This window comes from Delphinus delphis, chromosome 6 (genome assembly GCF_949987515.2).
Source record: "Delphinus delphis chromosome 6, mDelDel1.2, whole genome shotgun sequence".
In the NCBI taxonomy this organism is placed as follows: Eukaryota; Metazoa; Chordata; class Mammalia; order Artiodactyla; family Delphinidae; genus Delphinus; species Delphinus delphis.
Window position 1 is genome coordinate 29632859 of NC_082688.1, and position 24000 is coordinate 29656858.

The following is a 24000-nucleotide window of genomic DNA, read 5'->3' on the forward strand; positions in this document are numbered from 1 at the left end:
GCTACGGGATCATAGTTTTCTTGCTTCTGGTGTCTGGCCTCTGGTGGGTGAGGTTGGTCTGGAGGCTTGTGCACGCTTCCTGGCAAGAGGAGACAGTGCCTGCCCACTGGTAGGAGGAGCTGAGTCTTGGCCCTCTGGTGGGCAGGGCCATGTCCAGGGTGGGTCTAGTTGTTGCCATGGGCCCAGGAAGACTTTAGGCAACCCGTCTGCTGATGGGTGGGACTGTGTTCCCTCTCAGTTATTTGTTTGGCCTAAGGTGTCCCAACATGAGTGCCTAGAGGCTGTTGGGTGGGGCCAGGTCTTGGTGGTAATGAGCCAAGATGTCAGCTGCCAGCAGCAGCAGTGTTCGTGCAGCTGAATGTTCCCGAATATGTCTGAAAGCAGTATCCATGTCACCAGGGTTAGCTGCTGCCACCCTCTGCCTCTCCAGGAGACTCTGTAAGACCAGCAATTATGTCTGGCCCATGTTCCTATCAAATGACTGCTTTTTCCCTGTGTCCTGGTGCACATGAGATTTTGTACATGCCTTTTAAGAGTGGAGTCTATATCCCCCAGTCCTGTGGGACTACTGAGATTAAGCCCCACTGGCCTTCAAAGCCAGATGTTCTGGGGGCTCTACTTCCCTGTGCTGGACCCTCAGGCTGGGGAATCTCTTGTGGGGCTCCGAACTCTCACTTTTTGGGAAGAACCTCTGTGATATAATTTTTCTCTAGTTTGTGGGTTGCCCACCCCCAGGGGTAATGGGATTTGATTATATTGCCAGTCTGCCCCTCCTACCCATCTTGTTGTGGTTCCTTATGTCTTTTATTGTAGAAGGTCTTTTCTGATAGGTTTCAGTTTTTTTCATTGATGGTTATTCTGCAGACAGTTGCGATTTTGGAGTCCTCGTGAGAGGAAGTGAGCTCAGGGTCTTTCTACTCCACCATTTTGGCCACTTCAGGCAATTGATTTTTCACTTGCCCACATGACTTGATTTTGCCAACAGAATGTGGGCAGAAGTAACACTGTGCCAATTCTGGGCAAGAGGCTTAAGAGGGTGCAAGGTTCCTTCTTGTTCCTTTTGTGGTCCTTTTAACTGTTACGAAAAGAACATGTCTTGGTCCAAGGACAATGAAAACATATGAAGCAAACCTCAGTCAGACCTTCAGCTTGAAGCAGAGCCCTACAGCTGATCCTGTGAGCAAGAAAAGTAGGAGTTAGTTATCGTAAACCACTGAGAATATGCAGGAATATCTGCGTAACATAAGTTGGTGATGCTGGAGAGTATTAGGAACTCTCATTCTATGCTGGTGGGAGTTAAGTTCTAACAAGTTTAGAAACTATTTGCTGGTGATTGATAGGTAGGTAGGTAACTTGCTAGTATAAATTTATAGATATAGGTATCCTATAAGTCAAAAAATCCACTTCTAGTGAGAGACCTGACAAAAATGTGCACATATGTATATCCAAGTCCAGACTTTAAAGGTTATTAACAGTACCTTTCTAATCAGCAAAAACTTATAACAAACCAGATGTTCAGCAATAGTGGATGGATAAAGAAATCATGGTATATTCACTCAATGGAAAAATCTTTAGAAATAAAAATACTGCTTCACACAACGGCATGAATCTTAAACATAAAGTTAAGTTAAATAAGCCTAACACAATAGAGGCAATACTATGATACTATTTACATGAATTATAAAATCACCCAGTTTATTCTTCAGTGTTGAAGTAAAGATAGTGGTTACTTTTGAGGTAGGGGTAGTGTGTGGATTGGAGCATGAAAGGGTCTTATGTGGAGCTCATAATATTCTATTTTTTCATTTGGATAGGGGTTACATGGATGTGTTTACTGTGTAAAAGTTTGATGAGCTGAAAGCTTATGGGTTGTGCCTTTTTTGTATTTTTATGTTTGTAACTTTTTAATATTACTTCAGAAAAGTATACTAAAAAGAGAGAGAGATTTAGCCTTTGGAGTTAAAGTTAGACTGACTAGATTTTAAAAACACAGGTTTTACGACTGTCTTAAAATGGTTGAATGGTCAATTTTCAGATGATTTCCTTTAAATCAAAAGAGATGTTTGGGGAATGCACATGTGCCTCCATGCTGTTTCTGTCACTAGCCAGAACTACACACAAGATATGGGATTGGATTAAAGAAAAGCCAGATTCAAGTTGAAAATCTTCCATACAAAATTCTCAAACTTATATGTGGTTTGAGTTGACCAATAAAGACTTAATTCACTTCATTCTCTGCTGTCTCTCAGTTTCCATATCGAAAGTAAATCCCAGAGGTGATGGATATGTTGTTGACTCAGTGGGAGGAATCCTTTCACGGTGTATATATGTATCTAATTATCATGTTGTACACTTTAAATATCTTACAATTTTATTTGTCAGTTGTATCTCAATAAAGCCGAAAAACCAGGAGGATAACACATCTGGGATTTAAGAAATAAACCAATTTAGGGAAAAAAAACAAACCCAGTAAATCCCGGAGATAGCACTGACAACCTCTTTATAATGAGCCTGCCTCTTTTCTGTCGTGTGTGCTATTGCATATCATCTTAGACTCTGTGCTCTATTGTTACAAAGCAAATCATACTCTTACGAGTTGTAGCCACTCAGGACTTCAAGTGCTTCTGTCTACAGCTCTACCTGAAATTCTACTCCAGACTTGGATCCAGGGATTTGTGTAGCAGAATGGGGAACAAATCAGCCCAACATTGTTTCACTATCTCTTTTGCTCCTTGGGATAATCATTAGGCAATTTTTTTCCTCAATGAACCAAAACATGATAATATAACAGCAGTAATAGTTAGGTGCTTACAGTAATTTTCCAACTACTTCTCATGCTTGCATCTTTAAACTTTCTTCCTCAATCAACCAAGAGTAATCCTTAGGACACCACATCTCAATTTCCAGGTTTTATTGCCTTGTCACTAGCAATAACAGAATACAAATACATCATACATATTATATTTACAATTTTACTAAGTATTTTTAAAGTAGAATGTGCATTTTCCTCCCAAATTTCTGGTAATTTGACTTAAAACTTAACAAAAAGGGAGAATTACTGATTCTATGGAAATCTGTTATAGTATTTTTCTTTTTTTCTCTTTTTCTTTACCTGACCTACAAAAGTTTTATCTGATTATCGATAATTCTTTATTTACTGACATAGGGGCAACTGGAACAACAGCAAAATAATAAGCATCTGAAATCACTGGACAATCTCCCATACATTTTTACAATAAAAGTATTTTAATTCTTATAGTATTCTCTTAGTAGTAATTACTTTATCCATCTTACACACATGGCAACTGAGGTTCTCAAAATGATATGGTGTATATCAAATGGTATTTGTTTTGGAGAGAACTAATTGAATTCATTGTTCAGCTTCTGCATATATGATATTTGTAAGTTAGAACAGATAATTTAATGATTCTTACGTTCAGTTAAGTATACATTTATATTTGTATTTTTTGTTTTTTAAAATTATTTATTTATTTATAGCTGTGTTGGGTCTTCGTTTCTGTGCAAGGGCTTTCTCTAGTTGCGGCAAGCAGGGGCCACTCTTCATCACGGTGCATGGGCCTCTCACTATCGCAGCCTCTCTTGTTGTGGAGCACAGGCTCCAGACGTGCAGGCTCAGTAATTGTGGCTCACGGGCCCGGTTGCTCTGCGGCATGTGGGATCTTCCCAGACCGGGGCTCAAACCCGTGTCCCCTACATTGGCAGGCAGATTCTCAACCACTGCGCTACCAGGGAAGCCCTTTGTATTTATTTTGACAATCAAATAGAATAGTATAAAAACGCTAGCACACTGTAACACCTCAATAAATATTGGATACATTTCCCTCAACTTCAGAAGACTAATAATGTCCAGAAAGTAAAAAATCTTGTTAATGGCAAAACCGTATTTCAAACTCAAATCTGTCAGGCTCAAAAGCTTGTAATTTTTATTCCTTAGACAGAGGGATTTTATAGAATTATGGTAATACTGGAAACAGGCCAGATTTTCTACCAAGTGCTCTAGATGTGGTGACAAGATATTATAAAATAGTATGTTATTTCCACAGGTTTTATGGCTGAGACTGTAAAAAAAAAAAAAAAAAAAGTTGCCACAATTATCCAGTCAGACATAAAGTTTATATGTATTTAAACTGACTGTATATAATAAATTTGTTATTAAAATGACTAAAACTTTAGCTGTTCAGTATATAAAATAGCGGTAAAGGCTAAAATAAACAATAGAAGCACTGAATGCCAAATGCCACTCAAAATGTAAATGTAGTAATATATTAATATAATTAAAGATAAAATTGGTCTCTAATTTAAATGCAATTTGATGACAAAAAGAAACAATAAATATATCAAGAAGAAAGATTCCCCAGTGTTGATTGTTACAGCACCAAATATGCCAGTTTTATTGTACTAAGAGTAAATCCTGACAAAATAGACAGTTTCCTGCCTTTTTTCTCTTCTCCTCCTTTAAAATAATTGATAAGAATCACAAAGAGGGTGAAGGACAGCAAGCAACAATTCAAAATACTGTTAGGTTTTACTATGGAAAGAGACTCAGGATATCAGTTGAGTGAATATTTTCCAGTATGTTATCTAAAGACACCTGTGAGGTACCAGATTCATTTGGGTAAAACAAAAAATAAATCCCAGGCATACTATTTTTAAAGTGTGTACATATATTGTGATTATATACATCCAAACATTTGTTAATTGTACGACTCACACAACCATTAACTTTATGCACTTTCTCAAATGATGCGTGACAAAGTACAATTATCATCATGTAGAATAGTAAATATATTTTAATATTAAAGCAGTAATCTAAGGTTCCACTTCCATTATGGCTGAGAGAATCCTATCAGATCAGTCCTCTCAAGGTACTAACCATAAATTCTAAAAACCAAAACATAAAACCTGCTTGAAGGCACTGGAAAATGAACAAAAGCAGGCAGAAACTGGAAGAGAGTTGACAATTGAAAGGAAAAAAAAACAGCCTTGGGTAGGCTTTAGGATTTTAGCCTAAGAATAAGTCCCTATTTGTGCCATGTGAGACAGCTAAAATTCCAAAGAAAACCTGCAGTTTTAGTGGCTTGAAGACACGGAGGGTAGAATTCAGGGAAACTAAAGCTGTTGAATATTGGGGCAGGAAATCCTAGAAAAAAGAGAGAGCACAAGAGTGAGGGAACCCAGATTCCTATGAATAAACTCTGTTTAAATATCCACTGAAACCTGAGCCATGAATGCATGGGGCAAAATCCAAATTATCAAAAACTGAACAAAAATTTGAGCTGCCGCTCTCCACAAAGGAGATAGAGTTTGCAGTTTGCCTCTTCAGATTAACATAACAGAATCTATCATTTTTATATTACATACAGGGATGTGTGTGTCCATATTTAGTTCTTATACTCATCAAATCCCAATAGTAAGGAATTATTCTCCACTAACAATGTGATCTCGTGTACAAATCCAGTCTCTCCAGATATTTACATAGGTTCCCAGAGTAATTTGTCCACAGTTTCCCCATCCTCTAAACAGTTCTAGAATATTGGTCAACACTTGTCTTACTGCATGCAAGGAGGACATGAATCTGGAGGGGCAGAGACAGAATGCTATAGTCTGAATGTGTCTTCCCCCCTTCCCCAGATTCATATGTTGAAAGCTAATCCCCAGTGTGATGATATTTGTAGGTGGGTCTTTGGGAGATGATTAGGTCCTGAGGGCAGATCCCTCATGAATGAATTTAGTGCCCTTATAAAAGAGACCCCAGAAAGCTTCTGTACAGCAAAGAAAACCATCAAGAAAATGAAAAGGCAACCTACTGAATGGGAGAAAATATTTGCAAATCATATATCTGATGAGGGGTTAATATCCAAAATATATAAAGAACTCATACAACTCTAACAGAAAAAACAATCAATTAAAAACTGAACAGAATATCTGAATAGACATTTTTCCAAAGAAGATAATACAGATGGCCAACAAATACATGACAAGATAATCTACATTATTAATCCTCAGGGAAGTGAAAATCAAAACCGCAATGAGATAACCCCTCACACCTTTTAGAATGACTATTATCAAGAAAACTAGAAGTAGCAAGTGTTAGTGAGGATGTGGAGAAAAGGGAACCCTCGTGCACTGTTGGTGAGGCTGTAAATTAGTGTAGCCACTATAGAAAATGGTATGGAGGTTCTTCAAAAAATTAAAAATATAAGTACCATATGCTCCAGCAATTCCACTTCTGGGTGTCTATCCAAAGAAAACAAAAACACTAATTCAAAAAGATATATGCACCCCTGTGTTCACTGTAGCACTATTTACAATAGCCAAGACATGGAAAAAAACCTAAGTATCCATGAATGGGTGAATGGATAAAGAAATTGTATGTACATATATACAGCTATATATGTTATATATAGTTATATACATAAACTAAGCTCAGATACAGAGAACAGGTTTTTGGTTGGGAGAGACAAAAGGTGGGGTCTGTGAGAAATGGGTGAACTGTTCTTGGTGTTGTTTTTTGTGTTTATTTTTTTTTTTAGTTTAAATAAATTGAATACCAAAAAATTGCTCTAATTTGCAAAAGTAGCTAAAGACAGAGCTAATAGCTAAACCTAATTCTGTTTGACTCAAAAGCCTATGAAATTTATACCACAAAAACTTTCAGGAAAAATAATTCTAATTCTAAACATACTGTTTCATCATATGTTTACCCAAAGGAAATGATAAAAATCGTTTTTTTTTTTTAATTTAAAATTATATGTATGGTAAAAGAGAGTCATCATTTTCTGAAAATGTGGAGAGAATGTTTTAAATTTTTTTTAATTTTAAAGTACAAGAAACATTTTATGTCTGTACAGTTCTATTGATAAACTGGTTATATCAACCCAAGATATAAGTAAGATTATCAGGGAACCTTAGCTCATCGTAGCATTTTCATTGAGGCACAGTCTGCAATTTAAAATGTTCAATAAAATGCTTTTATTACTGTGCAAGCTGTACATAAAGTGTTGCATTTGAATATGAAAGGAACACTTTCTGTTTTCTAAAGAGGCTATCAACTAGATCAAGATGCATCTCCATTATTCTTACCTCTCCCTGCAGTTATCAATGAGGAAAACTAAATACTACTTTAAAAAATGAAAAAAATTAAATTTCCAGGTTATAAGCAGATTATAGACGAGGAAGTTTATAATCTAAGAGATGACTTGTTTAAAAATATTTTAAGAGGAACTCAATGAAAAACAGATGATGGTGTACTAAAGAAACTGTTCTGAGTTATATGAGATGAAGGTTGAATTTGACAGGTTCTAAAGATCATGCAGATCTTTGAGTGTTCATATATGAGGAGTATGTTATCATATAGGGACTTGGGCTCTGGAGTCAGACAGACCTAACTTTAATTACTCTTCTTAATTGCTCTATGTAACTCTGTGTATACAGTATTATATAAATTTTCTCTGACTCAGTTGTCCTATTCGTCAAACGAGGATCATAAGAAATAGTGTGTATATATCATAGAACCGATGTAAAATTATATGAAACAATACAGGTAAATATCTATTGGAGAGCTGGGCTTTTTGTAAACAAATTCTAGTTGTTGTGTGGAAGAAAAATGTGAGGATTAGAAAAGCAGTAGAATTCTTTATATTTTACATACTGAAAGTTACTAAGTCATTATTCATAGCATTGCCTCAGTTCTAATCAGTTTAAGCCTAAAGGCAATACTTGAGTTATTTGAATTGATGCCATTTGTTAGAAAACATTTTTTCAAAAATGATTCACTGAATAGGCCCATGATGTATCCATCAAAATTTTCAATTCCTCATTTGCCCACAGTAAAGTAATTATACACTATCAAGATTTTACTTGTTTATTTGGAAAATTGAGTAAGAGAAAACATTTAAAAAGAAAACATCATTTGTTCTTCTGTGCTAGACCCTTTACACAGTTTATTTCATTTAACCATTTTAATCTCTCAAGGTTAGCTATTCTAAGTCTCTTAGGTGAGAAACTTGATCTTATTAAAATAATTAGTAAATTAAAATAAATCACCATTTTCTATAAAATTATTTTCATTTATACATCTTAATTTTGACTCCAGGAAGCTGCATTCATACATGCTTTGCTCAGTTTTTACCTGTAATCAATATATAAGATCCTTTGTTTTGAGGTAATAAATCACCATTTGATTTTTCATGACAGAAGACAAACATTTCCCAGGGTCCTGGATTTATCAACTCCTGTCCTTCCTGAAATCTTAACCAAAGTCTGACTGTTCTTTTTCAGTGTTCTTTGTTTTTCATTCTCTGAAACTTAACTCTTCTTATTAAAATCCACTGCTACTATGTAATTCAAATACTTCTACTTAATTTTGTGAAAACACTCATGATTATTCCCCTTTAACTGTATTCTTACTGTTTACTTAGCTGAGGATGGACAGCTTCTTGTCTTCTTTCTCTTCTATAGCATGCCATGGTGATAATGTACAGATTTCTCATAGAGACTTAATTTCTTATATACGGATACCCTAATGCAGCATAAGGAAACCTCATTGTCATTCTTCTTAGGAGGTAAAGGAAACAGAACAGAATCAGCAGGAAAACAACCATGTTCAGCAGATTGGTGCTTCTTGCATTGGGATTTTAAATTGAGGATGCTGAAATTAGGATGAATTAGGAAAAAAAAACAGTACTCTGGTGGGTTCATAGAAGTTCAGAAATATATTTAGTCCCATTACTTTAAGGAAATGATATAGAGGAAAAGTAAGCCAAGTAAACAAAGAATACCACATACAGAGTACAAGGTCTTACACAGTTACATTTAAGACTTAATCTTGCCTATTGGCTTCCTGGCATTTTGCTTGGAATCACTTTGCATTTGGGTAAAATTAAAGTTTTTCTACTCTTAAGTCTTTCTAAAGAGAAAGATGATATGTCTTTCAATTTATGCTAAGGAAAAAGGATTAAGGAAAAAATAAAGAAAAATGATAAGGATGTACATAAATGAATGGGCAGTTATTCTTGAATAGAATTATAAATTAGTACAATTTTTCTGGAAGAAAATTTGGCAATATCTATCAAAGTGTTAAATTATCTTAGATCTTCAAACTTTACTTTTAGAAATATATTGTAGGGACTTCCCTGGTGGCAGTGATTAAGAATCTGCCTGCCAATGCAGGGGACACGGGTTCGAGCGCTGGTCCAGGAAGATCCCGCATGCCACGGAGCGAGTATGCCCATGTGCCACAACTACTGAGCCTGTGCTCTAGAGCCTGAGAGCCACAACTACTAAGCCTGCGTGCTACAACTACAGAAGCCCGCGTGCCTAGAGCCCATGCTCTGCAACAAAGAAGCCACCGCAGTGAGAAGCCCGTGCACTGCAATAAAGAGTAGCTTCTGCTCACCACAACTAGAGAGAAAGCCCGCATGTAGCAATGAAGACCCAATGCAGCCAAGAATAAATAAATAAACAAAAATAAATATAATTAATTAAAAAAGAATGTATTTTAAAAAAGAAATATATTGTAGGGTAATGATAAATAACAAGGGCAAATGTATATATTTATATTAATATGCTATATATTTATACATAGTAATATATATATATATACATATTCTTGTATAACAAAAGTAGTTATAATACATAAAATTACTGTGTGTTTACTAAATACAAGCCACTGTGGGTTTTGCTTATTCTACTCATTAAATCCTGAGGGCATTGTTATTATAAGAACAACAACCACTAACACTAACACTGATGTTCCATGTAATGTGACTGCAAGGCCCAGCCTTTTAAAGAAATCACATACTGTAGTGGAAAACTAGAAGAAACATAGATTCTAAAAAATAGAAATTTAATTATATAAATTATTAGACAAGTATATAATGTAATACAAGTAGCCATTTAAATGATATCAAGGAGACATATTCATGGCCCCGGAAAGAGTTCAAAATATACATAGTCATATATGTATTTTCCAACAAGATAGCTGTTATGAAACTGTATGTGTAATTTCATTTCATGGTATGTATATGCATGGTATGTGTATGTGCAGATATATGGAAATATATATATACATATGCATGAATTGTGTGTATATCTCAGTGTATATATGTACATTCATATGCATACATACACAGACAAGTATACATATACTTGTTTCTATACATATTTGTATTTGTACACATGTATGCATGTATATGTAGATGAATGTGTCTCCTGATATCTTTGTGTATGTATAATTATATATACAATAAAAGTGTGCATATGTATATTATACACACACATAGAGACATGCAAACATATATATGTGCATATCTGAATGCATATATGTGTACCCATGTGTGTATATATGTACACAAATGCATATATGTATATATGCACCTATGACTGCATGTGTGGTGTCTATAAATGAGCAGATATCTTTGTATCTAATATGATTGTTACTAGAGGTATATCTATTTTATATATATATATATTTTTTTAATGCAGTATATATTTTATTACTTTGTACTAATACATTCTCATATTACACAGGCAATTTAGTGGACGAATGTTTCTTTTGATATTTGAATAATCTGAAAGAACACAAACAGAATTATACATAAAAAATACTCATTTTGATAACAATAACAAAAAAGACAAGTTAAATAACAACATGATTTCTAATAATGTCACAAACATTCATATATACATGTATGCTTACATATAGCTTACTTTAAAAACATTTGCTGGTCATTTTGTATCTGAAAGACTGAAAGTTTTGCCAAATAATTTATGGATATATTTTCCAAGCTGGAGAGATAAGATGGTATTGACACTGGTATTGATGGTATTGATCAACCATCACACTCAATCTTTTGAAAAGAGAAAAAGTTTAATTTGAAATATAACCACAACAGTGCTGATTCACCAAAGTTGTACTTAAACTTACATCATTTAATGCCGGCCTGTAGACAAAGTAGTGGTTTTTAAAAACTACTTTTTCTTCTGTCTGTTTTCCTACCTAAATTTCTTACTATCATAAACTTCTTAATTGCTTCCATTGGGTATTTTAAGAAATAATTTTATCTGTAAAAAATGACTATTTTTCTTCTCAATATTTTAATCTTTTAAAAATATCTTGTTCTATTTCATTTGCTAGGAGCAAAGTAGAAATGTAAAATCAATGTCGAAATCCATAGTTTGTACTTGATTTTAATAGGATTGCTTTTAATGTTTCTTCAGTAATGTATAATGTAGAGGTCTGTTGGATGATCTTAACTTTTCAGTTATGTGAAAAAATAGATATACCTGTTTGCATTAATTTGTTTGAGATAGATTATGTGTCAGTTGCAACAGCGTGAGTCAAACTAAACAGATACTCATTTTCTTTCCCTTATATCTATCATAATTATAAAATTCACTGTTCCTTTGATTTCTGAGAAAACACATCAAGTATGTTAATCCTTTCTTCACAATTGCCAAACATGAATTTAAATTTAAAATGTGATGATTTTAACTGTTTGCAATTATTTATTATCACATCTTCTGTTATAAATTACTTTGCATCCTGCTTTAAATTATTTCACCTTTAAATTATTATTCATTATCATTCCATATCATTAAAGAGACTTCACTCCTTGGCTACAAAACGTGCTAATATATGCTAGTGGGATGTAATTTTTAAAGTGTCTTGTTTTCTGTTTTCATAGCTTTTTTGTGTGTGTGGTTTTGTGGAAGTCACACTGTATACCTCTAATTCAAGATGTCAGAGCTCCAAAAACACCTTCTCACTTATCAAATAACTTAAAAATAGAGGGTCAAATTTTTAACTTTTTTCCTAATATTACATAAATAGCTGGGTAGATGGATAGATAGATACATAGATGGATATTGGTACAGTTATAAATGTGCATAAGCATACCCCTCATTTATACACACACACACACACACACACATGCACAACACATGTATATGCACATATGTGTATGGATGCATGCATATATACTACATATGTTTGTATGTGTGCATGTATGTATGACATGGCTGTGTGGTAAAATAAAGCAAAATCTCATGGTCATGCCAATATTTCTTAAACATCTGTGAATTCCTCTCAGATCAACCCCTTCAATCAAAATATTTATTTAGAATTTTTATTATATATACAAAGGATGAATTCATATATAGTTTTATCACATATTTTTAAACATTTTTTTGTTTTCTTTGGGTTTGAATATGAATGTATGTTTAAACCTGATCTGATTTCCTGAAAATAAGTGAAATTATGGTAATTAAAGGGCCTACATTATAATGTCATTGTAAGAAGTGTTAGTTAATATATGCAAATAATTAAGAATAGCGTTTGAGCAGAGCATTATTTAAGTTCATGATTAGCCATTTTCATCATTATTATTATTCACATTTATTTTCCATTTTGTAAATAATCTATAATAGTTTATTATTTCATTAGTTCATTATTTCACTTGGGACACTGATATTTCAGTTAATATGTGAAATTGACCTGTAATTTATGTTTCTCCTAGATTGTTGGCATTTTACACACACAGGTGTGTATGCACACAGGTACACTCATGTTTTATTAGCCTCAAATCGTTTTTGGAACATTTCTTCTTTTGTGTATTTGTTGAAAAAGTGTATGTTTGGTGTTATCTACTTCATGAAAGTTTGGTGGAGCTTGTAAAACAGAGTGTAGGTTTTCTTTTGATAGAAGATTTGTATCTAAAAAATCAATTTATAATTATAGTATTATTCATACCTTCTATTTTTTTTTGAGACAGTTTTGGTAAGTTGCATTTTCTAGGAATGTTTTCATTTCACCTAAATTTTCACGACTTGATAAAATTTTTACAGTTATGTTTTGTAAGTTTATTTTGTAAGAGAATTATTTATTTGTCTGTTTTATAGGACTACTTTTTGTCTCCAGGTATTAACCTTATACTATATTTGTGCCTTAGTGAATAGTCTAGTTTTTCTTAATATTTTCCTTTTATATTGATTGGATAAGTATAATTTTAACAACTTTTAAGCTAAATGTGTATGCTTTTCAGTATTCCCTATCTTGTGATCTAAGCATTTAATGGTATACTTTAAGTGTTGCTTTAGATGTCTCCTGTGAGTTTAAAGTTTAGTATTTTTATTATCATTCAGTTTGAAATATTATATATTTAGAGTTACTTTTTCAATTGTCCAATATATTTTTTATCTTTTTTTTATTGGAGTATAGTTGATTTACAATGTTGTGTTAGTTTCAGGTGTACAACAGAGTGAATCAGTTATACATGTACATATATTCATTCTTTTTTAGATTCTTTTCTCATATAGGTTATCACAGAACACTGAGTAGATTTCCTGTGCTATACAGTAGGTCCTTGTTGGTTATTTACCTTATATATAGTAGTGTGTGTGTGTGTTCATCCCAAGCTTCTGATTTATCCCTCCCTGCCCTCCCCTTTGATAACGTGTTTGTTTTTGATATCTGTAAGTTTATTTCTGTTTTGTAAGTTCATTTGTTTTCTTTTTTTAAAAAATTAGTTTTCACATATGAGTGATATCATATGATATTTGCCTTTATTTGACTTACTTCACTTAGTGTGATATTCTCTAGGTCCATCCATATTGCTGCAAACAGCATTATTTCATTCTTTTTTATGGCTGAGTAATATTCCAATGTATATATATATCCATTCCTCTGTCAATGAACATTTAGGTTGCTTCCATCTCTTGACTGCTGTAAATAGTAATGCAATGAAAATTGGGGTGCATATATCCTTTTGGATTATGGTTTTTGCTGGATATATGCCCAGGAATGGGGTTACTGGATCATATGGTAACTATTTTTAATTTTTTTTTAAGTAACCTCCATACTGTGCTCCATAGTGGTTGTACCAATTTACATTTCCATCAAAAATGTAGAAGGGTTCCCTTTTCTCCACACCTTCTCCAGCATTTATTGTTTGTAGACTTTTTGATGATGGCCATTCTGACTGGTGTTAGGTGATACCTCCTTGTAGTTTTGAGTTGCATTTCTCTGATAATTACTGATGTTGAGCATCTATTCATGTGCTTTTTGGCCATCTGTATGTCTTCTTTGGAGAAACGTCTATTTAGATCTTCTGCCAATTTTTTGATTGGGTTGTTTGTTTTTTTGATATAGAGTTGCATGAGATGTTTTTGTATTTTGGAGATTAATCCCTTGTTGGTTGCTTCATTTGCAAATATCTTCTCCCATTCTGTGGGTAATCTTTTCCTTTTGTTTATGGTTTCCTTTGCTGTGCAGAAGCTTTTAAATTTACTTAGGTCTCATTTATTTATTTTTGTTTTTATTTTCATTACTCTAGAAGGTGGATCCAAAAAGATATCACTGAGATTTATGTCAGAGGTGTTCTACTCCTATATTTTCCTTTAAGAGTTTTGTAGTGTCCAGCCTTACATTTAGGTCTTTGATCCATTTTGAGTTTTTGTGTATGGTATTGGATTATTTTTGTTTATGGTGCTAGATCCTTTTTATCTTTTTTAAATTCCATTTTTATTTGTTTGTTTTCTCACTCTACTTGTTTCTTTATACAGGTGTGAGTTATAATAAATCTTCTAATCCAGTTTTTTTTTTTCACAATAGTTACTCTTAATGTTATTTTCCAATTCTTAATGAAGTCTAAAGTAAATTGGTACCTTGTCTCCTGAAAAATACAAGGGCTTTAAAATACATGGTCTCCTATTACTTCTCTCCTCATGTGACATGTCATTTTTGTTCTGTAGTTTCGTTATTTTTAATCACACAAATTCTTATTATATAATTTATGATTTCACACAGACCATGTTTCAACTCTTCCTGTCAGTTTCACCAGTTTCACTGTGTACCCTTCCACCTTGTAGCACAGATGTTTGGTCTGAGATGGTTTTAATTCTTCCAAAAAGTATTCTTTAGAAGTCCACTCTTTCAATAATTATCAATTTCAGATATTATAATATTGAATATCTTCTGTCTTCCATTTGCTCTGTTCCTTTCTACCTAGAGTCTCATAAGATAATATGTAAAATATTCTCATCCTATCCTCCAAGTATCTTATAATATTTTATATTCTTAGTCATTTTGTATTTTGTTATCAATTTTGTATAATATCTTTATTTCTATCTCTTATGTCATTTACTTTCTTTTCAGCTTTATTCATCTTTCTAGTTACACACCCAATGAGTTTAATATGTATATACATATATACATATATGTAATTAATGTTTTGCTAGTTCACTCGAGTACATATTTTTCTGTAGCTATTTCGTACATGACTGACATATTCAGGATTTGATTTACATACATATTTCATATCATAGTTTTTAAGATGTTGTATCTGATAACTGGGGAATATTTCACACATACATTGTATATGTGGTTGCCAAACAGATTCACATGGGACATAGATTTTATTCAGCACCAATGTTCACTTATGAATAAAAAAAATGATACATACCAGGAATTGCAGTGTACACACTGCAGTTAATTGCATCATCAGTTGCATCACCAGTATTGGTTTGGGTCTTTGGTTGTATTCAACAGAAAGTGATGCTGAAAACATTAATAAAAAAAAGAGATTTGTTTGAAAAAATGTTGAATACTTAGTTTAGGTTAGAATATCGATCAGTAAATAAGCTGAGTGAAAAATTTTTAAAAAGTTTAATTATGTTTTACCAGTAAGAGTCTAGCTAGGATGCTACAGAAGCTGCAGGACCTTGTCAGCATCTCTGGACATCACTGCTGAGTAAATTTTAGAGAGATTTTTAGAGACAAATCCTGTCACAGGAACATCTAGAAAGATTGCCTTTGAATCTAGAAACAGAGACATTATTGCATACTTAATATGCTCCAGATCCTCTGCTAAGTACTTTAACTGTATTATTTAATTTGTACAAGGACTTTGAGATTGTATTATTTTCTTTTATTACATAAGGGAATTGAGGCTCATAGGATTTAAAAAAGTAATGGTCATACCTCTAATAAAAGTAAAATCCAGATTATGTACCTATATTTGTCTGATTTTTTCCTCTGTGACTGCTAAATATTTCTTTATTTCACTGTCAGTTTTTTAAAAACTGATGCCCTGTTAAGGAAGACCTTCTCAAAACAATTGATAGGACTTTGGCATAATGGACATAAGAAACAGTTAGAGACCAGATATCACTGCCTGACAATTTGAACCCCTGGGATGCCTTTTTTTTTTTTTTTTTGCATCTTGAAAGCTCTGTGATCATAATCTTCTGTCTCATCCAACAACCTTGGTCTTTTATGCTACGTTAACTTTCTGATACTGGCCAGGTTTTCCATCTCACCAACATAGCAAGATTATTCAGGACTCATTCTTGTTCCATTTAATGGGACAAGCCCAAAGAATATTTCTTGGAGTTCTGGAATGAAAAATTGATTGGATTTTTAAAAGTTGAAAAGGGAAGAGAAAACAGTTATAATTTTAAAAAGAGAAAAATAAAAGAAGTATTTCTAGAAACAAATAGAAATTTCTTTTGACTGGAGATTCAGAGTGTTCAAGAGGAGCTGTCACTAAAACTCTCAGAATCCCAGGAACAAAGGGAAGAAGGAAACCAAGTAATGTGTAAAAAAAATGTACATCTTTACAAGGAAGCTCAAAATATTGTTGAAAATAGCAAAAACTTAGAAACCATCTAAATTTCCCTTAATTGATGATTGGCTAAATCAGTGGTTTCCCTCCAGTGATAATTTTGTCTCTCAAAAAACATTTGGCAATTTTGGGAAACATTTTTGATTGTAACGTGTGCATTGGGGACAGCTACTGGCATTTCATGGGGAGAGGTCAGTGATGCTACTGGGCATCCTATAATGCACAGCACAACCCCCACAACAAAAAATTATCCAGCCCAGTATGCCAGTAGTGCCAACAATGAGAAACCCTGAATTAAATCAATCGGAATACATGAATACTATGAATATCAAGGAACCATTTAAGAGAAGGCAGTAAACCCATGTACATACTGTCATAGAAAGATCCTCAAGCAATTATATATTTGAAAAATAAAAAAAAAAGCTAAATGTTTAATATTATTCCTTCATTTAGACATTAAAAACCAAAAAAAAAGTATATATGCTTAGGTATATAATGATAATGGTAGATATTGAACCTTTACTAATTGCCTGTCACTGTCCTGAATGTTTTAAATGTATTCAGTTATTTAATCCTCACAGCAATCCTAACATATAGGTACTATTATTATCAACATTTTATATATGAAGGAGACACAAAAACGAAGGAAATTTGCTCAGTATGACACAACAATTCAGTAAAGAGTCTGGTACACGAGTCCATACAATCTGGCTCCAGGGAGCATATATCTTCTATACTTTCCAATAATATTAATTTAAAAGACAAGAAAAAATTATTTTTAAAAGCCTACTAAATTCTGGGGAAACAAATCAGGGTGTGAAAAGCTTGGAAATAGATGCTCTTTTATTTTTCTCTCTATACGTAGGTGCAGTGTTTAAATCTTTTCAAAAATATTTCTTCATTGTAAATTTTCAAAGAGTAAACAGGGACACCCAACATAGGACAAAGCAACTATACTAACTTTAAAAAAAAAAAGGGGGAAACTTAAGCTAATGTGTTGAAATGTTTCATAAAGATTGATTAGGTAGCAACTGAATTTAAAAGGCCAGAAAGCTACATGTAAAAGAATGAAACTAGAACACTCCCTAACACCATACACAAAAATAAACTCAAAATGGATTAAAGACCTAAATGTAAGGCCAGACACTGTAAAACTCTTAGAGGAAAACATAGGCAGAACACTCTGTGACATAAATCACAGCAGGATCCTTTTTGACCCAACTCCTAGAGAAATGGAAATCAAAACAAAAATAAACAAATGGGACCTAATGAAACTTAAAAGCTTTTACACGGCACAGGAAGCCATAAACAAGATGAAAAGACAACCCTCAGAATGGGAGAAAATATTTGCAAATGAAGCAACTGACAAAGGATTAATCTCCAAAATTTACAAGCAGCTCATGCAGCTCAATATCAGAAAAACAAACAACCCAATCCAAAAATGGGCAGAAGATCTAAATAGACATTTCTCCAAAGAAGATATACAGATTGCCAACAAACACATGAAAGGATGTTCAACATCACTAATCATTAGAGAAAGGCAAATCAAAACTACAGTGAGGTATCACCTCACACTAGTCAGAACGGCCATCATCAAAAAATCTACAAACAATAAATGCTGGAGAGGGTGTGGAGAAAAGAGAACCCTCTTGCACTGTTGCTGGGAATGTAAATTGATACAGCCACTATGGAGAACAGTATGGAGGTTCCTTAAAAAACTAAAAATAGAACTACCATATGACCCAGCAATCCCACTATTGGGCATATACCCTGAGAAAACCATAATTCAAAAAGAGTCATATACCACAATGTTCATTGCAGCTCTATTTACAATAACCATGACATGGAAGCAACCTAAATGTCCATGAACAGATGAATGGATAAAGAAGATGTGGCACATATATACAACGGAATATTACTCAGCCATTAAAAGAAATGAAATTGAGTTATTTGTAGTGAGGTGGGTGGACCTAGAGTCTGTCATACAGAGTGAAGTAAGTCAGAAAGAGAAAGACAAATACCGGATGCTAACACATATATATGGAATCTAAAAAAAAAAAAAGTTCTGAAGAACCCAGGGGCAGGACAAGAATAAAGTCTCAGATGTAGAGAATGGACTTGAGGACATGGGGAGGGGGAAGGTTAAGCTGGGACAAAATGAGAGAGTGGCATGGACATATATACACTACCACATGTAAAATAGATAGCTAGTGGAAAGCAACCATATAGCACAGGGAGATCAGCTCGGTGCTTTGTGACCACCTAGAGGGGTGAGATAGGGAGGATCAGAGGGAGATGCAAGAGGGAGGGGATATAGGGATATATGTATATGTATAGCTGATTCACTTTGTTATAAAGCAAAAACTAAGATACCATTGTAATTATACGCTAATAAAGATGTTAAAATAATAATAATAATAAAAAAAGTCCAGAAAGTTTCTCCACAGTCCCAGGAAGGAAGGGAGAAATGGAGGAAGGAAGGGAGAGGGGGAGAGAGAAAGAGAAGGAGAGAGAAAGAAAGGGAGAGAGAGAAAGGAAGGAAAGGAGGGACGGAGGGAGGGAGGAAGGAAGGAAGGAAGGAAGGAATAATATAGGAAGCAGTTCAGCTAAAATAATGATGATAACTGATAGTGCTGTAGAATAATTGTTGTTAAATAGCCCAGAAGGATGTTACTTGATTCACCTGTTTTTTTTCTTTTTCTAAGAGTTTTATATTTGACGTTTCAATCTCATAAATGCATTAGAAGTAGCTTTTATAAGCTTTAATATATCATTTTCAGCCCTTGTATATCACTTTTTTTTCTTGTGATCTCCTATCATGGAATTTTATTTTTAGCATAGAAAAAAACCTGAGTTTTCTATGTTTATTCATGATAGCTTCAGTTTAGAATAATTTATATTCATTTTATTTCTCATTTTCATTTTTTTTATGTTGGCCACCAAAATGGAATTTAGTTACTTTATGCAGAATTCCTAAATAAATACATAAATTAATATTTAAATTAAGCCAGAATAATCTCAAATACATAGGAAGATACTTTATGATTAGAAAGTATGGAAGATGTCAACAATATGCTGACTTATTCACTAAGCAATTGGTAAGACATAAATGGATAAACAGATAGAGCAGATCTATTATCAACCACCCAAATTCTCACATTGTGATACTGTATCTAATTATCTTGAACTGGGAAACGAAGGCTTGATTTTTGTCAGGTAGATACAATTCAACAATTTTTCCAGAAGGTTGGAGGTCATCCTGCAGATGGGAGTCTCTTCATTGCAGTTGATAGTATGATAGTATGCAACTTGATAAGAAACAACTGTGATCAGCTTTTATTATGACATTGAGATAATAAAAAAAAAGGTACCAAATCTTTGGCACTTGCCTTCCTATTGATAATATTTTCCCTGACATTTGAGAGCATATTGAGTAGTGAGCTTTGGACAATGAAACATCTTATGACCCATGAGAAATTAAGACATCTTTTTGTGTATCTATGATTGTACACTCAGACTTCTTGATGCGTTTGTTACTGTTATTGTTGATATTGTTGCTGCTTTTTGTGAGATTTTTTGATTTCATAATGCTAGTGGTCTTTTTTTTTTAATATTTTAATTTATTTTTGGCTGCTTTGGGTCTTCGTTGCTGTGTGCAGGCTTTCTCTAGTTGGGGCGAGCTGGGACTGCTCGTTGTTGTGGTGCACAGGCTTCTCATTGCGGTGGCTTCTCTTGTTACGGAGCACAGGCTCTAGGCATGCGGGCTTCAGTAGTTGTGGCACTGGGCTCAGTAGTTGTGGCTCACGGTCTCTAGAGTGCAGGCTCAGTAGTTGTGGCACATGGGCCCAGTCGCTCCGTGGCATGTGGTACGCTCCCAGACCAGGGCTCAAACCCGTGTCCCCAGCATTGGCAGGCAGACTCCTAACCATTGCGCCACCAGGAAAGTCCCAGTGCTAGTGGTCTTATAGATAACTTGTTAAGTTATGCAGTCAAGAGTGGATTTTTGTGTTCTTTTGCTATTCTTTATTCTTTGTATTTTCAATCATGAGAATGTATTTCTTTAATAACGAAAAATATTAAAATAATATTTTAACATGATATGATTACATAATGATAGTGAAAGTGCACAATTTGGATTTAAGGAAACTGAATCTGGCTCCGAGGCTTAGAGTGGTATCATTTTTTTAGTAAAGTTATTTAGTTTCTCTGAGACTCAATTTCTTGATCCTCAGGGTAGAGACAATGATGCCTAAATACAAGTTTTGTTGAAAAATTAAAGGTACTATTTATTTCTGTCTAGTAAGTAAATGACTTACAATAAATGTAGTTATCATTATGATGAAGATATTTCACATTAATTGACTCAAGTGTCAGATATCATAAAACGGTCCTCAGAAAGTCTGAGTATCTCCCTTTCCCTATGATATATATAGAAAATGACCTCAGGCCCCTTTGGAAAAGAACCAGGGAAATATTTTATATTTATATATTGTAATCTTTAGAAAGATCTATTGCTACAAACTATTATAATAGACTCCCCTTTGTAGAGAGAGTTGAGTGCCCATATCCAATCTTATATTCTGTCCTCACAGACCAAAACTCTCAAGATACACTTTCATACGTGTTCCTCCTGGTTTTTACAATTCCTTTGGCACGTAGGCTGAGAAGAGACCTGTTCTTGATAATCAGCCTAGAGGCCATGAGTGTAATGAGAGCAGATCTTAAGGAGAATCAACTTTCTATGATGAGGTGTTTTCCTCAGGTGAGTTCATTGCACGGTTATCCTGGAGGTTTCTTTTCACAGGGCGGTCTGGAGGCACAGTGTTCTTAGGTTCATCTATCCAAATGTCCCCATCTGTTTCTCAGGACCCTACAGTTTTCTGACATTGCTCTTATTTGCAGATATGGCATCATTAAAATTAGAACTTAGTCATAATTTTGAATCTAGGCTTCCCTGTGTCTGCCAGTGTCTCTGTGCATTGCATTCGTTGTTGGCTTCCCTGACCATATCATTATAGTTTTCAAGGTTATCAGTGGGTTTAAAAGAAATAAGACTACCCCAATCTAACAATTGCTGTAATTTTCCAAGTACCATTTATTGTCATAGCCATCATACTTCTATTTCTTATGTTCCATCTACTTCATTCTAATAAACCAAAAAGGACGACTTTAGTAATTCGCTATCCCTGCCATTGTCACAACTGCTGTTGATTGTTATTGCCTCATACTTTCTACCAGCAGTGGGATCCTTAGTGCCATCAGACCAATTTGGAGCTCCAGAATCCCATCTTGATTTTTGTGCAACTCTCTTAATATAACCTCAAAAAACAAAGTATGAATCAGGAGGTTTGTATATTATTGCTTTATTAGGGAGTATAATTCAATGAGTAGGTGTAAAGGACAAAAAAAGAAAAATGAGAAAGGCAGGAAAGCCTATGCAAGGTTACATTACAGTTGACTGCTGAGATGTCCAGCTGACTAATTCCATCATGTCTTTCAAGAAACCATATATAAACTCCATCACAGGGTAGTCCATTAGAGTAGGCGGGGGAAAGAGTTTATCCACTGACTTCAGTCTCTAATTGATCAAATATTTCCTCATGAAGTTTTATCTCCTCCCCATTTTTGGTTGTACCAGGCTGATTTCAAACAGGGCTATGTGGTGTCCTGTATCAAAGGAGAAAAAGCCCTGGGGAAGGAGTTGATGGGCTCAGAACAGCCAGCTAAGAAGCCAGGATTGTTAAGCTTGTACCTGCAAGTAATATGAGAGACCAGGATTGTTTGTCATAAATGTTTCAATCTGTAACTACAGCAGTAGAAGAGGCAAACATGGTTTCATGACTACAGAAAGAGTGCAAATCAGGAAAAAAATAAAATGTGCAGATATGGGAATGAGGTACATGATTGAATATAACACAGAAATATATGATTAAGTATCCACCATCCAAATTCCCACTAAGTCAGGTCATGATTTTTACATCATCCCTATTCCCATGTGGTAACTAGAGTCACACAGCCTCTGACAACAAAATATCAGTGATTGTTTTTTTCCACCCTGTATCTATTACCATCCCATTGAAATTAAAGCACTCAATCATTTAAACTATAGGATTTCACATTATAACTAAAGTAATTTTCAAAGTTGCTGGTTGTCCAGTCAAGCCCTGAGTGATTGATTTCTTTCCCCTTGTGTATTTTAAATAGAGGTTGCATAAGCTGAACACAAGCTAAATTCACTCAGTATTTTTAACTCCCCCAATATTTTGATTTTTCTTTCTACACTATTGCAAGGACATTTGAGGATCTCACAGTTTTTAGTGTGGGTCACCTTTGAGACAACCCTGTTTATGTACAAACTATTAGAATGAAACAATCCATTATCCATAGAACTTTGAAAACTTGATGAGTGCAACTACAATTATATTTCTCCAGCATTAATAGAGAACTCTCATATCACATGCTCCTAGAGAACATGTTTTGTTATCTTCTTCCTCCTCAGGACACCCTTGGACCTGACTATTTATGGTTCTGAAGACAGTGTAGGGAAGCACAAGTGGAACTGTATTGTTTTTGCAACAAAATGACCTGAGGCAAGAAAATAGCAAAATTGTAAAGCAGGGATGAAAGTCTCAGTGCACAAAAGAGAAGAGACTTCAGTGGACAAGCAAGGCTCAGTGTTGGATAGGGCATTAGGGAACTCAGGTTGTCCTGATGTCATCAGACGTCCTCATTTCAATTCTCCTTACATAACTTTAGCTGACTTTTCCTTATAGCAACAGGTAAGGTTTTACATTCTTCTGAAATTACAATTTGGCAATTCCTCTGATCAAATTTAAAGGTTTGTTCTTAGCTATTTTAGCTTTGCAGGTAAAAGAGATCAGGGAATTTAAGTATGTTTATAGAAAACCCTTTAATTTCACCCTAGATATTTGATCTGGTTAGTAATTTTATTTTCAATTCAGAGATACCCATACTTCCCTATGATCCTTGAATTATTCATATTCTTTATCCTAAATGATTACAACATAAATATATTTTCCTAAAGCTTTGACTTCTATGGACATTTGATACTGTTATCATAGATACTCATTTAATTAGCCATTACAGCATTATTTTACGTGAACTGCCAGATTTCCATCAAAGACTTTGAATGCAACATTTACATCCTTATTTCTCCACTGAGTTTGACAACTAAATATGGACTGTCGTTCTTTCTGGATGATTTGGTGTCTTTATGCATCGTTGGTTTTGATCTGAATCCTTGGTATGCAACAGAAAAGTGATCATGGAATCATTAAGAAAAAAAGGAGAAATGTATTTGAAAGACTATTGAATACTTAGGTATAGAATATCAGTC

The 24000-nt window shown here is 34.1% G+C and overlaps 1 pseudogene; it reads left to right on the forward strand.

Annotated features, from left to right (window-relative positions):
* The first annotated feature begins 320 nt into the window (after positions 1-320).
* LOC132427640 (protein zyg-11 homolog A-like) overlaps positions 321-24000 on the forward strand; it is a 45006-nt pseudogene continuing 21326 nt past the window's right edge.